Source organism: Panulirus ornatus, chromosome 1 (genome assembly GCF_036320965.1).
Source record: "Panulirus ornatus isolate Po-2019 chromosome 1, ASM3632096v1, whole genome shotgun sequence".
Classification (NCBI taxonomy): Eukaryota; Metazoa; Arthropoda; class Malacostraca; order Decapoda; family Palinuridae; genus Panulirus; species Panulirus ornatus.
Genome location: NC_092224.1, coordinates 84947224 through 84961758, shown reverse-complemented (window position 1 = coordinate 84961758; position 14535 = coordinate 84947224). Strand labels below are relative to the sequence as shown.

Below are 14535 nucleotides of genomic sequence, written 5' to 3'. Positions count from 1 at the left end.
AAAAAAAATGGCCCAACCCACCCCCCATACACATGTATATACATACACCTCCACACACGCAAATATACATACCTATACATCTCTATGTACACATATATATACACACACAGACACATAAATATATACCCATGCACACAATTCACATTGTCTGCCTTTATTCATTCCCATCGCCACCTCGCCACACATGGAATACCATCCCCCTCCCCCCTCATGTGTGTGAGGTAGCGCTAGGAAAAGACAACAAAGGCCCCATTCATTCACATTCAGTCTCTAGCTGTCATGCAATAATGCCCGAAACCACAGCTCCCTTTCCACATCCAGGCCCCACACTACTTTCCATGGTTTACCCTAGACGCTTCACATGCCCTGATTCAATCCACTCACAGCACGTCAACCCCGGTATACCACATCGATCCAATTCACTCTATTCCTTGCCCGCCTTTCACCCCCCTGCATGTTCAGGCCCCGATCACTCAAAATCTTTTTCACTCCATCTTTCCACCTCCAATTTGGTCTCCCACTTCTCCTCGTTCCCTCCACCTCCAACACATACATCCTCTTGGTCAATCTTTCCTCACTCATTCTCTCCATGTGCCCAAACCATTTCAAAACACCCTCTTCTGCTCTCTCAACCACGCTCTTTTTATTTCCACACATCTCTCTTACCCTTACATTACTTACTCGATCAAACCACCTCACATCACACATTGTCCTCAAACATCTCATTTCCAGCACATCCACCCTCCTGCGCACAACTCTATCCGTAGCCCATGCCTCGCAACCATACATCATTGTTGGAACCACTATTCCTTCAAACATACCCATTTTTGCTTTCCGAAATAATGTTCTCGACTTCCACACATTCTTCAAGGCTCCCAGGATTTTCGCCCCCTCCCCCACCCTATGATTCACTTCCGCTTCCATGGTTCCATCTGCTGCCAGATCCACTCCCAGATATCTAAAACACTTTACTTCCTCCAGTTTTTCTCCATTCAAACTTACCTCCCAACTGACTTGACCCTCAACCCTACTGTACCTAATAACCTTGCTCTTATTCACATCTACTCTTAACTTTCTTCTTTCACACACTTTACCAAACTCAGTCACCAGCTTCTGCAGTTTCTCACATGAATCAGCCACCAGCGCTGTATCATCAGCAAACAACAACTGACTCATACACATACATATACATATATACACATGCACATATTCATAATTGCTTGCCTTCATCCATTCATGTTGCTACCCCACTGGAAACAGCATCACTATCCTAAGCTTCAGTGAGGTAACACCAGGAAAACAGTCAAAAAAGGCCACATTCGTTCACACTCAGTCTCTAGCTGTCATGTGTAATGCACCAAAACCTCAGCTCCCTAATCCACATCCAGGCCCCACAGACCTTTCAATAGATTACCCCAGATGCTTCACATGCACTGGTTCAGTCTACTGCAGCATGTTGACCCTGGTATACCACATCATTCCAATTCACTCTTATTTCTTGCACGCCTCTCACCCTTCTGTAAGTTCAGGCCCCGACCACTTGAAAACTTTTTCACTCCATCCTTCCACCTCCAATTTGGTCTCCCACTTCTCCTTGTTCCCTCTACCTCTGACATATATATTTTCCTCTGTGAATCTTTCCTCATTCACTCTCTCCAAATGTCTAAAGCATTTCAACACACCCTCTTCTGCTCTCTCAACCACACTTTTTATTTCCACACATCTCTCTTACCCTTTCATTACTTAATCAAACCACCTCACACCACATATAGTCCTCAAACATTTCATTTCCAACACACCCACCCTCCTCCATACATCCCTACCTACAGCATATGCCTCACAACCTTATAACATTGTTAGAACTACTATTCCTGCAAACACAGCCATTTTTGCCCTCCGAGATAACATTCTCTTTTCACACATTCTTCATATATATCCTAGCCTAAGCCAGGCACCCATTTTTTTCAACCAACACCTCACACCACATATTGTCCTCAAACATTTCATTTCCAACACACTCACCCTTCTCCATACATCCCTATCTACAGCATATGCCTCACAACCATATAACATTGTTAGAACTACTATTCCTTCAAACACAACCATTTTTGCTCTCCGAGATAACATTCTCTCTTTCCACACATTCTTCATATATATCCTAGCCTAAGCCAAGTACCCATTTTTTTCAACCAACACCTAGGTGTGAATGAACAGCTGCATTGACTGTGGAACAATAGCTGCAAACAGCATTCAAATCTATGCATTCAACCCCTGGGCAGCCCATGAATGCATCATGGTCAGGAATGCTAACTGCTACAAAAACAAAAAGAAAAAAAATAGATAAAATTGTTGGAAGAAATGGACTTTCTATGTTTAAAAAACACTATGATCAACTTGGGTTAAAAACCTTCAAAGTACAATCATCAAATGATACGGGAAATTTAATATTTCAAATGTATCTTTTTCTTAAAATTCTTTTCAGTATGTTATTTCCACAGGCAAGAATTAATAACTATCTACATATTCAGAAATATATGGTAGAAAATATGTGAACTATATGGAAGTCTTGCTTCCACTTGATCATTAGCGATCAGGCTCATTTCAACATTCAATATATAATCGAAAAACTGACATATTACACTGTTCTTACCTAATCCTCAAATTAACCGTTAAGCTGTGGCTGCAATAAAAAATGTCACCATATGCGCTAGTCAAAAAACACCTACAAAAAAAATGATCATAGTTTTTCTCTTCACAGAAAATTTCAGTACCATATGCCTGTTTGGTCTGGTACACTTTGAGGATAGTTCTCCATGGCCATCTTAAATAAATATCTCCACTGTGCATCCCATGGTATTTCTGATGAATGCAGGCAGGGTGATGAGAAGTCTGTGGCCCTAGATGTTTAATGCATTCTCCCTTTTGGTGCATATCGCACATTTGGATTTCTAAGGTAGTATTTTACAGTCTTCCAATTCTGTCTTGCCAGCAGGAATAGATGATATACCTCTCCTATTGGCACTCCAGGTAATACAGCTTGAATGACTTCAACTGTTCCCAGTAATTTAGTTCCTCTGTTACAATGTGGGCCATGATAGGTCTCTGAACACTCTAATCCTGCTATACTGCTTGCCTTGTAGGGTGATGCTAGATCTATCTATCTATCAATCCAACTATCTATCTACCTATCTATATCCCTCATGCTTGTTCTCAACTGGAACTCCCTCAAGGGGGTGGCCACAGTAAGAGTCTCCATAACAAGTGAACTATTTTGCCACTTTTGAGCGGTGTTAGCAGAGGCTCCAACCTAATGTTCCTACTGACTATATCTACTTAATGCTCCTGCCTCATATGTGTTAGAGCACATTAATATTCTATTTGTGAGAGAATAGGCATTGTGAAAAGTACTATCATTGGTTTTTCTTCCCTGTCTGGAAAGTCTGCAGAATCCCCACCATCCTTTAGAGAGGGCAATCACTGTTTTATTGCATTTGCAAGTTAGGTCATTAGACATTATTACTCTGAGGTCTATCAGTATTTCATATTGTCTTTGATTTCTACATTTCCCCATACTATAAAAGTGGACATTTAAGTCTGTAACCTCTCAATGTCTTCTACTAATGTGCTTGACACACTAATTCATTAACTATAATTATCTGCCACTTCAAAAGCAAAGGTCATTAGAGGCAGAATTCCTCTTTTTTCAACAAAATATCTAACAATCTAAGTGCAAATACTTAAAAGAAATTAATTACAATAACATATTAAAAAGCTAAATATTAAATCCTCTTCTTTGACGAAAATCCATTTAAGATAAATCAATATAAAATGTTGGTTTCCTTCAGAAGACCAAAATAAAAGCCTCATAATCTTCTAATACACTCCTCAATATAAAGGAAGGAGTTGAAAATTTTCTTCGAGCTGCTGAGAATACCACATGCATTTCCACATAGGCTACTGTTAATGGCACCTGACACTCTTCAAGGTTTTTAGAGAGTATATCTCCAGCATAGTGATGGAAGGGTGTATCTACAAATTGTAACAGACCAGCCAAGCTGTTGGGGTTATGCTGGCCTCAGGGTTGTAGCTTCCAACAGCTTGGTCAACCAACAACCCAATCCAACAGTCTGGGCCCAGCCTGGTATGTGGGTTGATGATCCCTGTAGACTTCACTGAGTATTCACTAGGTATAATACTCTTCATTTATGTTCATCTTTCATTCTTAATAGATGAATCCAAGGATTATGAGGTTGTCTTCAAATATAAAAGTTTTTCACTTTTGTCTCCTTTCAGCTTACTTCTTAACTAATCATAAGCAGTTGCAGTGCCACTGAATATCTGTTCACTAGGAACACTTGAGGCAGAATATGCGAGACAAGTTTTAACGAATTTGCTCACACTTGGATATACACTTTGCTTCAACTTTCACCAAGCCAACAAATCATCATCTTGCCCAATCCTTTTCTGTTTACGATACTCTTCCATCAATTTTGATGAGTTCTTGCCTCAGTCAACTTCTGACTCATTATCACTATTCAAAGCCAGAAGTGCATTCACAGAGTACATGAATGAGATGGATTTGCTAGCTGAAGCTGTTGCCTCAGCTAGTTCATTCCTTGCTTTTTCTTTACTGATGGCTCACAGGATATCTCCAACAATTTTTGTATCTCATCTAGTTCAAGGAAGAGACTCTACAGTATTCCCTAAGCATGATTTGCAAAACAAATGAAAAGGAGGAGAATTCTGCCTTGTATTCTGGATCATGAAATGTTGATGAAGCATGTGTGTCACTGGTTTCCAGGCCACCGAATACCTTTGATAACTCTGACTGCACTGTCTCTGTTTTAATTACACATTCATATACATCTGACATCTGCTTAGCTAAAGCGCAGATGTCAGAAGCAGTTTCAGAAGTGAAAATTATGCCGAAAATTTGTGGAGGCAAATGTCACATGCATCACTAATCAAAACTAAAGGAAGCAATTAAAGGTCTCATTTCCACAGTTTGTGAAACAGCTGAAAGTAACAATAAACTCATTATTGTAATTCCAACCCCTTCTTCTCCATGTTATTTGTGTCAACCAAAAACAAACCTTCGGGAATGAATGACCTTAAAGAAACTAATGATGAAAAGACTGTTTGAGAAGTTCTGTCATATGGACTATCCCCTGTCCACCTCCTTATGAATTCAAAGAAGTGATACCTCCACACTGCTTACTATATGAAAAGAAAATAATGGATTGTGAAGGTCATTGAAAACAAAAGTACTGTCAATCAGGAAAATGAATAAATTCACACAACCTAAGCCCAAATAGAAATAAATGTTGACAAAACAACACAAAGGAGTAGTACCAGTAATGATTGGTAACACAGCAAGAAGGATTTTAGTGAAAACAGTGTCAGAGATGCTACACTAATTAAAGTCAAATTGGTGAGTAAATGCTAAAGCACTAGACCCATGCTCCAATTCATTCATTATCTTGAACAGGTTTGCTCACTTGTGATTGAAAACCTGCTAGATACTTAAGTACAGTGGTAACTAGTTAAGTGGGAGACCCATGCTCAAATTAATTCTGTACCTTGAACAGGCTCACTTGGTTGTGGTTGAGTACTTGTTAGACACTTAGGCATAGTGGCAACTAAGTTTAAGTGGGCAGAGACATAGAAATGCAAGAGTGGCAATTGATGCTTCCTTACTCTCTGAAAGCTAGCTGAGAACTGACACAGTGGGCAGCACAGCATCAGCACACCCAGGGTGTTTGACCAGCTGGGCTCACATTACATTGCAACAGCTGTAGTACACCAAGGTAATTATGACAAATCACACTATATTGCATCACCACTGTACCAACTACTGAAGTTGAATATATTCTAAAATATGCTATCAATCATCATATCATCTTCCAATCATATCAATAGTAAAGGTGGGTTACCATGCACATAGGTCAAGATAATATTATGAGTATGACAGCTAGACTGGATGTGAGCAAATGAGGCCATTTCTTCATCTGTTCCTGGTGCTACTTCGCTAACCTCAGAAATGGCGAATATGCATGAAAAAAATGTAAGCACAGAATATACTACCTTAAGTGTTGTAATGAAACCATCTATAAATCTTTAGAAACAATGAAGACACGCAAGAAAAAGGGCATTTACAAATAAAGAAGGCTGTAGATGGGATGCCAAGAAGTATTTCCTTTGTCGAAGGGTGATAAAAGGTTAGAACCCCCTCCCGAGATGAATCATTAATCATGCTATAGTCAGTCATTTTAAATCAGCCCTATATAAGTATTAGACCTTTTCAATATATGGATACAAAATAGACCTTGAGGTTTAATTTGGTCCGTCAATCTAAAAGCGTAAGCAAAAGTGTACTGTCATTTGGCTACTGGTTGTTTTTGAAGATTCCTTTTATATATATTCTAAGAATGTACTACAACTCTTCTTGCATTTAACAACCTCATGTTTTTCCTGATAGTTAAACCTTATCAACTTCTATAATATCATTCAATAAAATACAACACTCCAAATCATGCTACACAGATATTTCTGTTTTCATAAAATATAGATAGCACCTACAAATTAAGTAGTCTTATCCTAATTCTAGTTTCAATATAGACCTATCCATCTACATCTCTGATATCTGCTCTCATCAGGAACTCCATCAGGGGGGAGGCCTTTGCAAAAGAATCTCTAACTGGAGAACTCCAGTGCCACTTATTAGCATTTTAGTGCCTCACCCTTAACAGGCCACTGGCAGAGAGCAACTACCAACTATTTCTACCAAATATTTCAACCTACTACATCGACATAATGCTCACATCTAAATTTTCTTACCTATTAGGTCTACCTAATATTCCTACCAAGCAGTCTATCTACTGCTCCTACCATTTTAGCAAAGGGCAGGGCTACCACATGGTGCTAACCATAGGAAAATTTGAAGTTATGAAGAATGAGTTGTGTGAGTTAACTGTTGTCAAGTGTTATGTGTGAGAAGAAATGGGGACAGAATGCCAGCAATCCACATGGGGTTGGGGCAGAAAGAAAAGACAGCTACTTGGGTCAGAGGAGTACAACTTGACAACCATTGAAGTGCAAGCTCACGGTGCAGCTATCACTAACCTTCTTGATACCCAGGCAGGTAGTACAAGTAATATATCTCCCTGCTCAGTGGTTGCCCACCAGCTATTACCTACTAAACTACACTAAAAAATACCCAAGACCACTTGTGTCAAGATCTATTAACCAGAACATGAGCATCCACTTTCAGATAAATTACCCAAGATTATTACCCTCTTTTGCAGTGACCATAAATTTTCCCTGATGTAATCATTACATTCAATGCTGTTAAATAACATGTAAGTAAAAGTCAAGAAAAAGGATGTGTATTTTATAGGATTATGATTTGTGGCTCTACTCTTATGGAATCGTTGATGCCACTGTAAATAGTAATGTAAAAGAATAGAGTTTTTCTTTTCCAATCTCTAAACTAATCTTTCTGAAATCAAATAAGATGTTAAAGGAATGGTTATGAGGGAGAAGGAATATGTGGGGTTATATAATTATCAATATAAAAACATAATGATAACCTGCCTATTTCATCGTTATAAAAACATGTACTCCACTTAACTCTACCATGTTTTTCATTTGGTTTTGAACATAAATAGTGACTTCAGACATCTATAGGAATATGGGAATTTGACCACGAGTAGGACGGATCACATAACATTGATCTGAGCCCTAAATCTATGCAGACTTCTAAACTCACCTAGCACATTTGCAAAACTCAGATTCAGATTATGTCAAATTCAAAAGATACAGCATATGGCAGCATTCACTGAAATGCATAAATGTTAAAAAAGTAAGCATATTTCTACACTCTGCAGTCAAGTTCTTTGTTTTATACAACTCCAGTCACTTTGTACATCAATGCTGGAACTAAATAAGGCTACATAAAATCAAAACAAAAGCCAGGTAAACATTCTTATTCAGCCATCACAGAATGGTCACTAATGCTAATGTCCTCCCACAGGTGTGCAGGGAAATTAGAAAATGATGTCGGGATACCCTTGACATCCCTCCAGTTTGTTTACTATTTGGTACAATTCATTACTGAAACTTGTTATTTGCTAGTATTACCACACTTTGCATCTACTTCAAAGCCCAGACCAAATTAAAAAAAAAAGAGGGGCTATAATAAACATTCCAAAATATATTAACTTTACATGTAAGGAATCCACAGGTACCAATTTCCAGCAATTCTATCATCTAAATATCAAGTGTCCTTTTCCTTAATTTCCCAACACTATATTCAAAACTAATTGTGATGCTGAGCTAAACTACACTATCTCAGCGTCACAACTAGAATATCTCAGCGCCACAACTACAATATCTCAGCGCAACAACTACAATATCTCAGCGTAACAAATCAGTTTTACCTTTTAAATAAATCATAAATTTACCCTGCTACACTGTCCAACAAACGTTTTATCTCATATCGCTTAATAAAATACAATGCTCTGAACATTTCATCGCATATCGCTTAATAAAATACAATGTTCAGACTAATTTTCTGCAGCTGTAAGTGTATTATCTAAAAGTTACACACTACCAATGCAGAAAATCACTGATTCCTAAGGCTAATACTGATGCGGAACCAAACTATATTTCCACATAAATCTTACAAGTTCACAATACTGGTATGATATCTCTACACTTCAAAAAATCCTCCAGGTATGACACTTCCACCCGTCATCTTATGGGAGGTACTTGACAATTGTCTTACCTCCAATCTTCAGATATGTTTGTTATGCCCAATACGCGACGCGTGCCTCCATCTTAGATTTCCTGAGTGTAGCCTGTGCCATTGAGAACTGCATTTAATAAGAAATCATAAGATCTCCAACGCCCAAAAAGAAGCACTCATGGACTATATCGCTTAATTTCCTTCTTCTCTCGCTTGAAAAACATATAATTCTAACCTTATACTCGTGCAAGAACCAAAAAAAAAAAACGGAAGTTCACCACGAAAACGGACCCGGCACCGTCCGATTGCTTGGACACTCCTCCGTCCTCTGAACACCTCACGTCCACTGCAACCAAAAAAAAAAAAAATTCACTCAATATCCAAAGCCTTTAGCGCCACGTAGCTGAAAAACTGCTTTGTCCGGCATGTCAGCTTTCTTTGGGAGAGGACATGACACCGAAAGTAATTTCAAGTTCACTACATACCTATGAATTCATCTCCCGCGGACGAAAGTCAATGTACGCTGTGTACAAGGATACGAATCTAATACATTTTCTCAGGGATACATCTCAAAAAAAAAAATTTTTCACAACACCAGAATTTTATGTTTTGATGTGTTTATTAATTAGAAAATGTGATATGAAGATTACGTAAAAGTATATAGTTGAGGATAACAGAAAAATTAATCCATTTTTCTGTTGCAAGCCTCTATGTCCAAATTCAAAGGGTCTTTGGTCCAATGAATCTCAGCCTTTATTTTTTCTTAATTACACAAAATCATTATTCCTACTAGGGCCTGGAACTTCGTTTTTTATCGGGGAGAAGGGAAAGGAATATTATTGGTCACAAATAAACCCTTTTCGTGAATAGCTTTGGATCAGCGCGAATAGTGCCCAGGGTAGGACGTATTTTTTTTTCAAAATCTGTAATTGTTCCTGATTACCATTCCCAATAAAAATTTCTGGCATTCTTTCTCTGAAATGACTATGCAAATGTTATTCATATATATGCAGTGCTACAAATTAGTTAAATAAGTACAGGATATTACTAAAATAAGTACAGGTTATCATAAAAACTTAAGATTATTGAATCAAACAAACTGACCTGCTCGAATTTTCCCAGGTACAGTCCAGAAAAAAATGACATATCCCTGGGAGTAAGGGAGAAAGAATACTTCCCACGCATTCCCTGCATGTCGTAGAAGGCGACTAAAAGGGGAGGGAGCGGGTGGCTGGAAATCCTCCCCTTTCGTTTTTTTTTTTTTAATTTATTTTCCAAAGGAAGGAACAGAGAAGTGTGGTAAGAGTAAGTGAGTTTGGAAAGGAGACGTGTGAAGAAATACCAGGAACGATTGAGTGCAGAATGGCAAAAGGTGATAACAAAGGAAGCGAGGAGAATGGGTGAGGAATGGGAGGTATTTAGGAGAGCAGTGATGAGATTTGCAGATGCCTGTGGCATGTAAAAGGTGGCAGGTGGGCAGATTAGAAAGGGTAGTAAGAGGTGGAATAAAGAAATGAGTTGCTATATATATATATATATATATATATAAAAGAATTCAGCAGGAGGTCAAGAAGAAAGTACAGGGGTTGAAGAGGAGGGCAAATGAGTGTTGGCGCCAGTGATTATCAGTAAACTTTAGGGAGAAAAAAAGATGTTTTGGAAGGTGGTACATAATGTGCGAAAGACCAAAGAACAAATGGGAGCATTGGTGAAGGTGGCAAAAGGGGAAGTGATAACAGGTAGTGATGAAATGAGGAGATAGTGTAAGCATTTTGAAAGTTTGTTGAATGTGTTCAATGACAGAGTGGCAGATGTAGTAAGTTATGGCGGGGTGGTACTGGAAGTGGTAGTCATGGAGAGTGGTTTGGAGAGAAGAGGTGGTGAAACCCATTTTATTGACCAAACCTTAGGGGTGGATGAACAGCTGGGTTAACTGTGGATCGACTGCCACACCCAGGATTTGAACCTGTGAGCTCGACCCTGGGCAAATTGGTGACGTCACAAAGATGAGACAGGTGCTGATTGTATATCACAAGAAAAGTGACTGTATTCAGGATCGGATGTGCTTTGCCTTTGGAAAGCACTCCAGGCTCTCCTCAAGCATCCACCCCTGACTCTCCTTAAGCATCCACCACTGGCTCTCCTTAAGCATCCACCGCTGGCAATCCTCAAGCATCCACCCCTGGCTATTCATAAGCATCCACCCATGGCAATCCTCAACCATCCACCCCTGGCTCTCCTCAAGCATCCATCCCTGGCTCTCCTCAAGCATCCACTCCTGACTCTCCTCAAGCATCCACCCCTGGCTCTCCTCAAGCATCCACAATGGGCTATTCATAAGCATCCACCACTGGCTCTCCTTAAGCATCCACCTCTGGCAATCCTCAAACATCCACCCCTGGCTATTCATAAGCATCCACCCCTGGCTCTCCTCAAGCATCCATCCCTGGCAATCCTAAAACATCCATCCCTGGCAATCCTCAAGCATCCACCCCTGACTCTCCTCAGGCATCCACCTCTGATTCTCCTCAAGCATCCACCACTGACTCTTCTCAAGCATCCACCCCTGCCTCCTCTCAAGCATCCACCCCCGACTCTTTATTAGCATCCACTCCTGACTCTCCTCAATCATCCACCCCTGATTCTCCTAATACAGCCTCACTAAAGGTGACTTTTCACTTGCAGTGTACCTTTGAGCAGGTGAAGTTCAGTAATGCCAGTGAGTAAATAAAACACATATATCACTTTGTTTTTATTCTACTTCAGTATACAAATACAGCATGAACATGTATTTCATATTTTCTCCTTTGTTTAGTTCATATATGTGCACAAAAACAGTATTCAATCTGTTTTTTATTAAGAAAAAGCATCTAAATATTTTTCTGTGTTGTGTTCTGTGGCCATGTTACCTTATTACCACGTACCCCATAAGGTATTTTGGTCAACATGGATTTGCTCAACACAACATTTTTAAGGAACATATTTCCTGCATTTGATGATGATTCAGTCTCCATGAGTAATATAGGTTAGGTATTGACAGGTGCTGCTTTGAATGGGTAAAAAGGCCTACTATAGTTTTCCCATATTCTATGTTCTTAAGAATCATAACTTCCAAAGGCAGCTTAAATCATAAGGAACTAAGTTATGGAGGGATGATTTGCTTTTTTAATAATTTTGAGATATTTCTAGAAGAAGCAGTTCTATATGTGCATTTGAGCATTTATAGAACAGAAAAATTAACAGAAAACATACATAAACTTAATTAGTAGCGTGACAAAGACAAAATATAAGCCCTAAATAGAGGCATTATTCTAAAATCATTCTTGATAATGAAATGTGATGCAAAGGATGCTAGGCAGAGGTGACATTTTCTCATCAAGATAACCTTATTTACATCAACAAAATGAGTAAACAAATGAAATTTACATAAAAACATTTCACACAGACACTGTATTACAAGGTTAAACAGAAAAATAAGGGAGCAGAGAATGTTCTTTCTGGATCCTTTGAGAATCATTAGACAGGTTCAACAGCTGCAATTGATGAATCATAGAATGAGTTATTTTGCTCACCATATCTATACTTACCAGTGCAAGGATTGTATTCTCATCATAGAGATTTACTTTGTGACACTTAGAATTCTTCCTTAACAAGGATAATGTTGTTGATCTCAGACTTTAAGGATGACTTGGATAATTTGGGAAAGTTCTAGGCTAGTGTATGTCTTGTGTATGAAGGCCTGTGCATAATTACCAGCCCCGTTTCATTCTTTCTAGTCTATCACACTTTATCACTGTCTAGTGAGATGTCAAATGGCCATCATAACCCTGCTTGCATGAAATCACCTTGTCACAATAACCACTGCTCTGGCAGGAAGTGTGATAATTCTGACCAGCTTTGTACTGAAAGCCTTGTTCAGAGTGAACACTACTGAAAGACCTCTCCTGTTTGTGAAGTTCCATGTGCTAAGTGCTTCCTTGAGGAAAATATCATTTTGCACTGTGAACATTCAGGTAGCTTCTCTCCTGTATGAATACATGTGCTGTGTTAAAAAATTCTTCCTGGTGAAGGCTTTTAAGCAATGTGAACATACAAATGGGTTCTCTCCTGTGTGAAGAGTCATGTGCCATACCAAATAACTTCTCTGGAAAAAGGTTTTTTGGTACTGTGAACAATCATGTTGCTTTTTTCCTGTATGAATAGTCATGTGCTGTACCAAAGTACTCCTGTGAGAAAAGGTCTTTGTGCACCATGGACTTTTATGTGGCTTCTTTCCTGTATGAACTGTCACGTGCCACACTAAATAACTCTTGTAGGCAATGGTCTTTTGGCAATGTAAACATGCATATGGCTTCTCTCCTGTACGAATAATCATGTGCTGCTGTAAATTATTCTTCTGGTTAAAGGTCTTTTGGCAATATGGGCAATCATATGGCTTCTCATCCATGTGAGTGATCATGTACTGCAATAAAGCACTCCTCCTGGAAAAGGTCTTTAGACACTGTGAACATTCATTTATGGATGTCTGATCACTATCTTGTGGAGGCAAAGGTGAAGATTTGTAGAGGTTTTCAAAAAAGAAGAGAAAATGCTGGGGGAGAAGAGGGTGGTAAGAGTAAGTGATCTTGGAAAGGACACTTGTGTAAGGAAGTACCATGAGAGACTGAGTGTAGAATGGCAAAAGGTGAGAGCGAATGACATGAGGGGAGTGGGTATAGAATGAGATGTATTTAGGGAAGCAGTGATGAAATAAGCAAAAGATGCATGTGACATGAAAAAGGTGGGAGTTGGGCAGATTAGAAAGGGTAGTGAGTGGCGGGAGGAAGAAGTAAAACTGTCCGTGAAAGATAAAAGAGAGGCATTTGGACAATACTTACAAAGAAGGAGTGCAAATGACTGTGATATATATAAAAGAAAGTGGCAGGAGGTCAAGAGGAAGATGCAAGGGTTGAAAAAGAGGGATAATGAGCGCAAGGAAACAAACGAAAGAAAGGCCTAACCCCCTTACATACACATGTATATACATAAACGCCCACACACCCACATATACATACCTATACATTTCAATGTATACATACATATACATATACAGACCTATACATATATACACATGTGCATATTCATACATGCTGCCTTCATCCATTCCCGCCACCTCCCTGTCACACATGAAATGGCACCCCCTCCCCCATGTGCACATGAGGTAGCATTAGGAAAGAAAACAAAAGCCACATTAATTCACACTCAGTCTCAAGCTGTCCTGTGTAATGCATCGAAACCACAGCTCCCTTTCCATATTCAGGCCCCAAAAAACTTTCCATGATTTACTGCAGATGCTTCGCATGCCCTGGTTCAATCCACTGACAGCACATTGACCCCGGTATACCACATAATTCCAATTCACTCTATTCCTTGCATGCTTTTCACCCTCCTGTATGTTCAGGCCCCTATTGCTCAAAATCTTTTTCACTCCATCCTTCCACCTCCAATTTGGTCTCCTACTTCTTGTTCCCTCCACCTCTGACACATATATCCTCTTTGTCAATCTTTCCTCACTCATTCTCTCCACGTGACCAAACCATTTCCATACACCCTCTTCTGCTTTCTCAACCACATGGATCATGGTGAGGTGCCAGTGGATTGACAGAGTGCATGTATAATTCCAATTCACTCTATTCCTTGCATGCCTTTCACCCTCTAGTATGTTCAGGCTCCTATTGCTCAAAATCTTTTTCATTCCATCGTTCCACCTCCAATTTGGTCTCCCACTTCTTGTTCCCTCCACTTCTGAC

The 14535-nt window shown here is 39.3% G+C and overlaps 1 protein-coding gene across 10 annotated transcripts in view; it reads right to left on the bottom strand.

Annotated features, from left to right (window-relative positions):
- LOC139750338 (uncharacterized) overlaps positions 1-9287 on the bottom strand; it is a 30672-nt gene extending 21385 nt beyond the window's left edge. Inside the window, exons 1-2 of one of the 10 annotated variants that reach the window (XM_071665023.1) lie at positions 9232-9278; positions 8786-9092 (exon numbers count right to left, since the gene is read on the bottom strand). The gene's annotated coding sequence lies outside the window, so the exon portion shown is untranslated. The other 9 variants (XM_071665049.1, XM_071665067.1, XR_011713119.1 and 6 more) reach the window with 9 other exon arrangements.
- Between the last annotated feature and the right edge of the window lie 5248 nt (positions 9288-14535).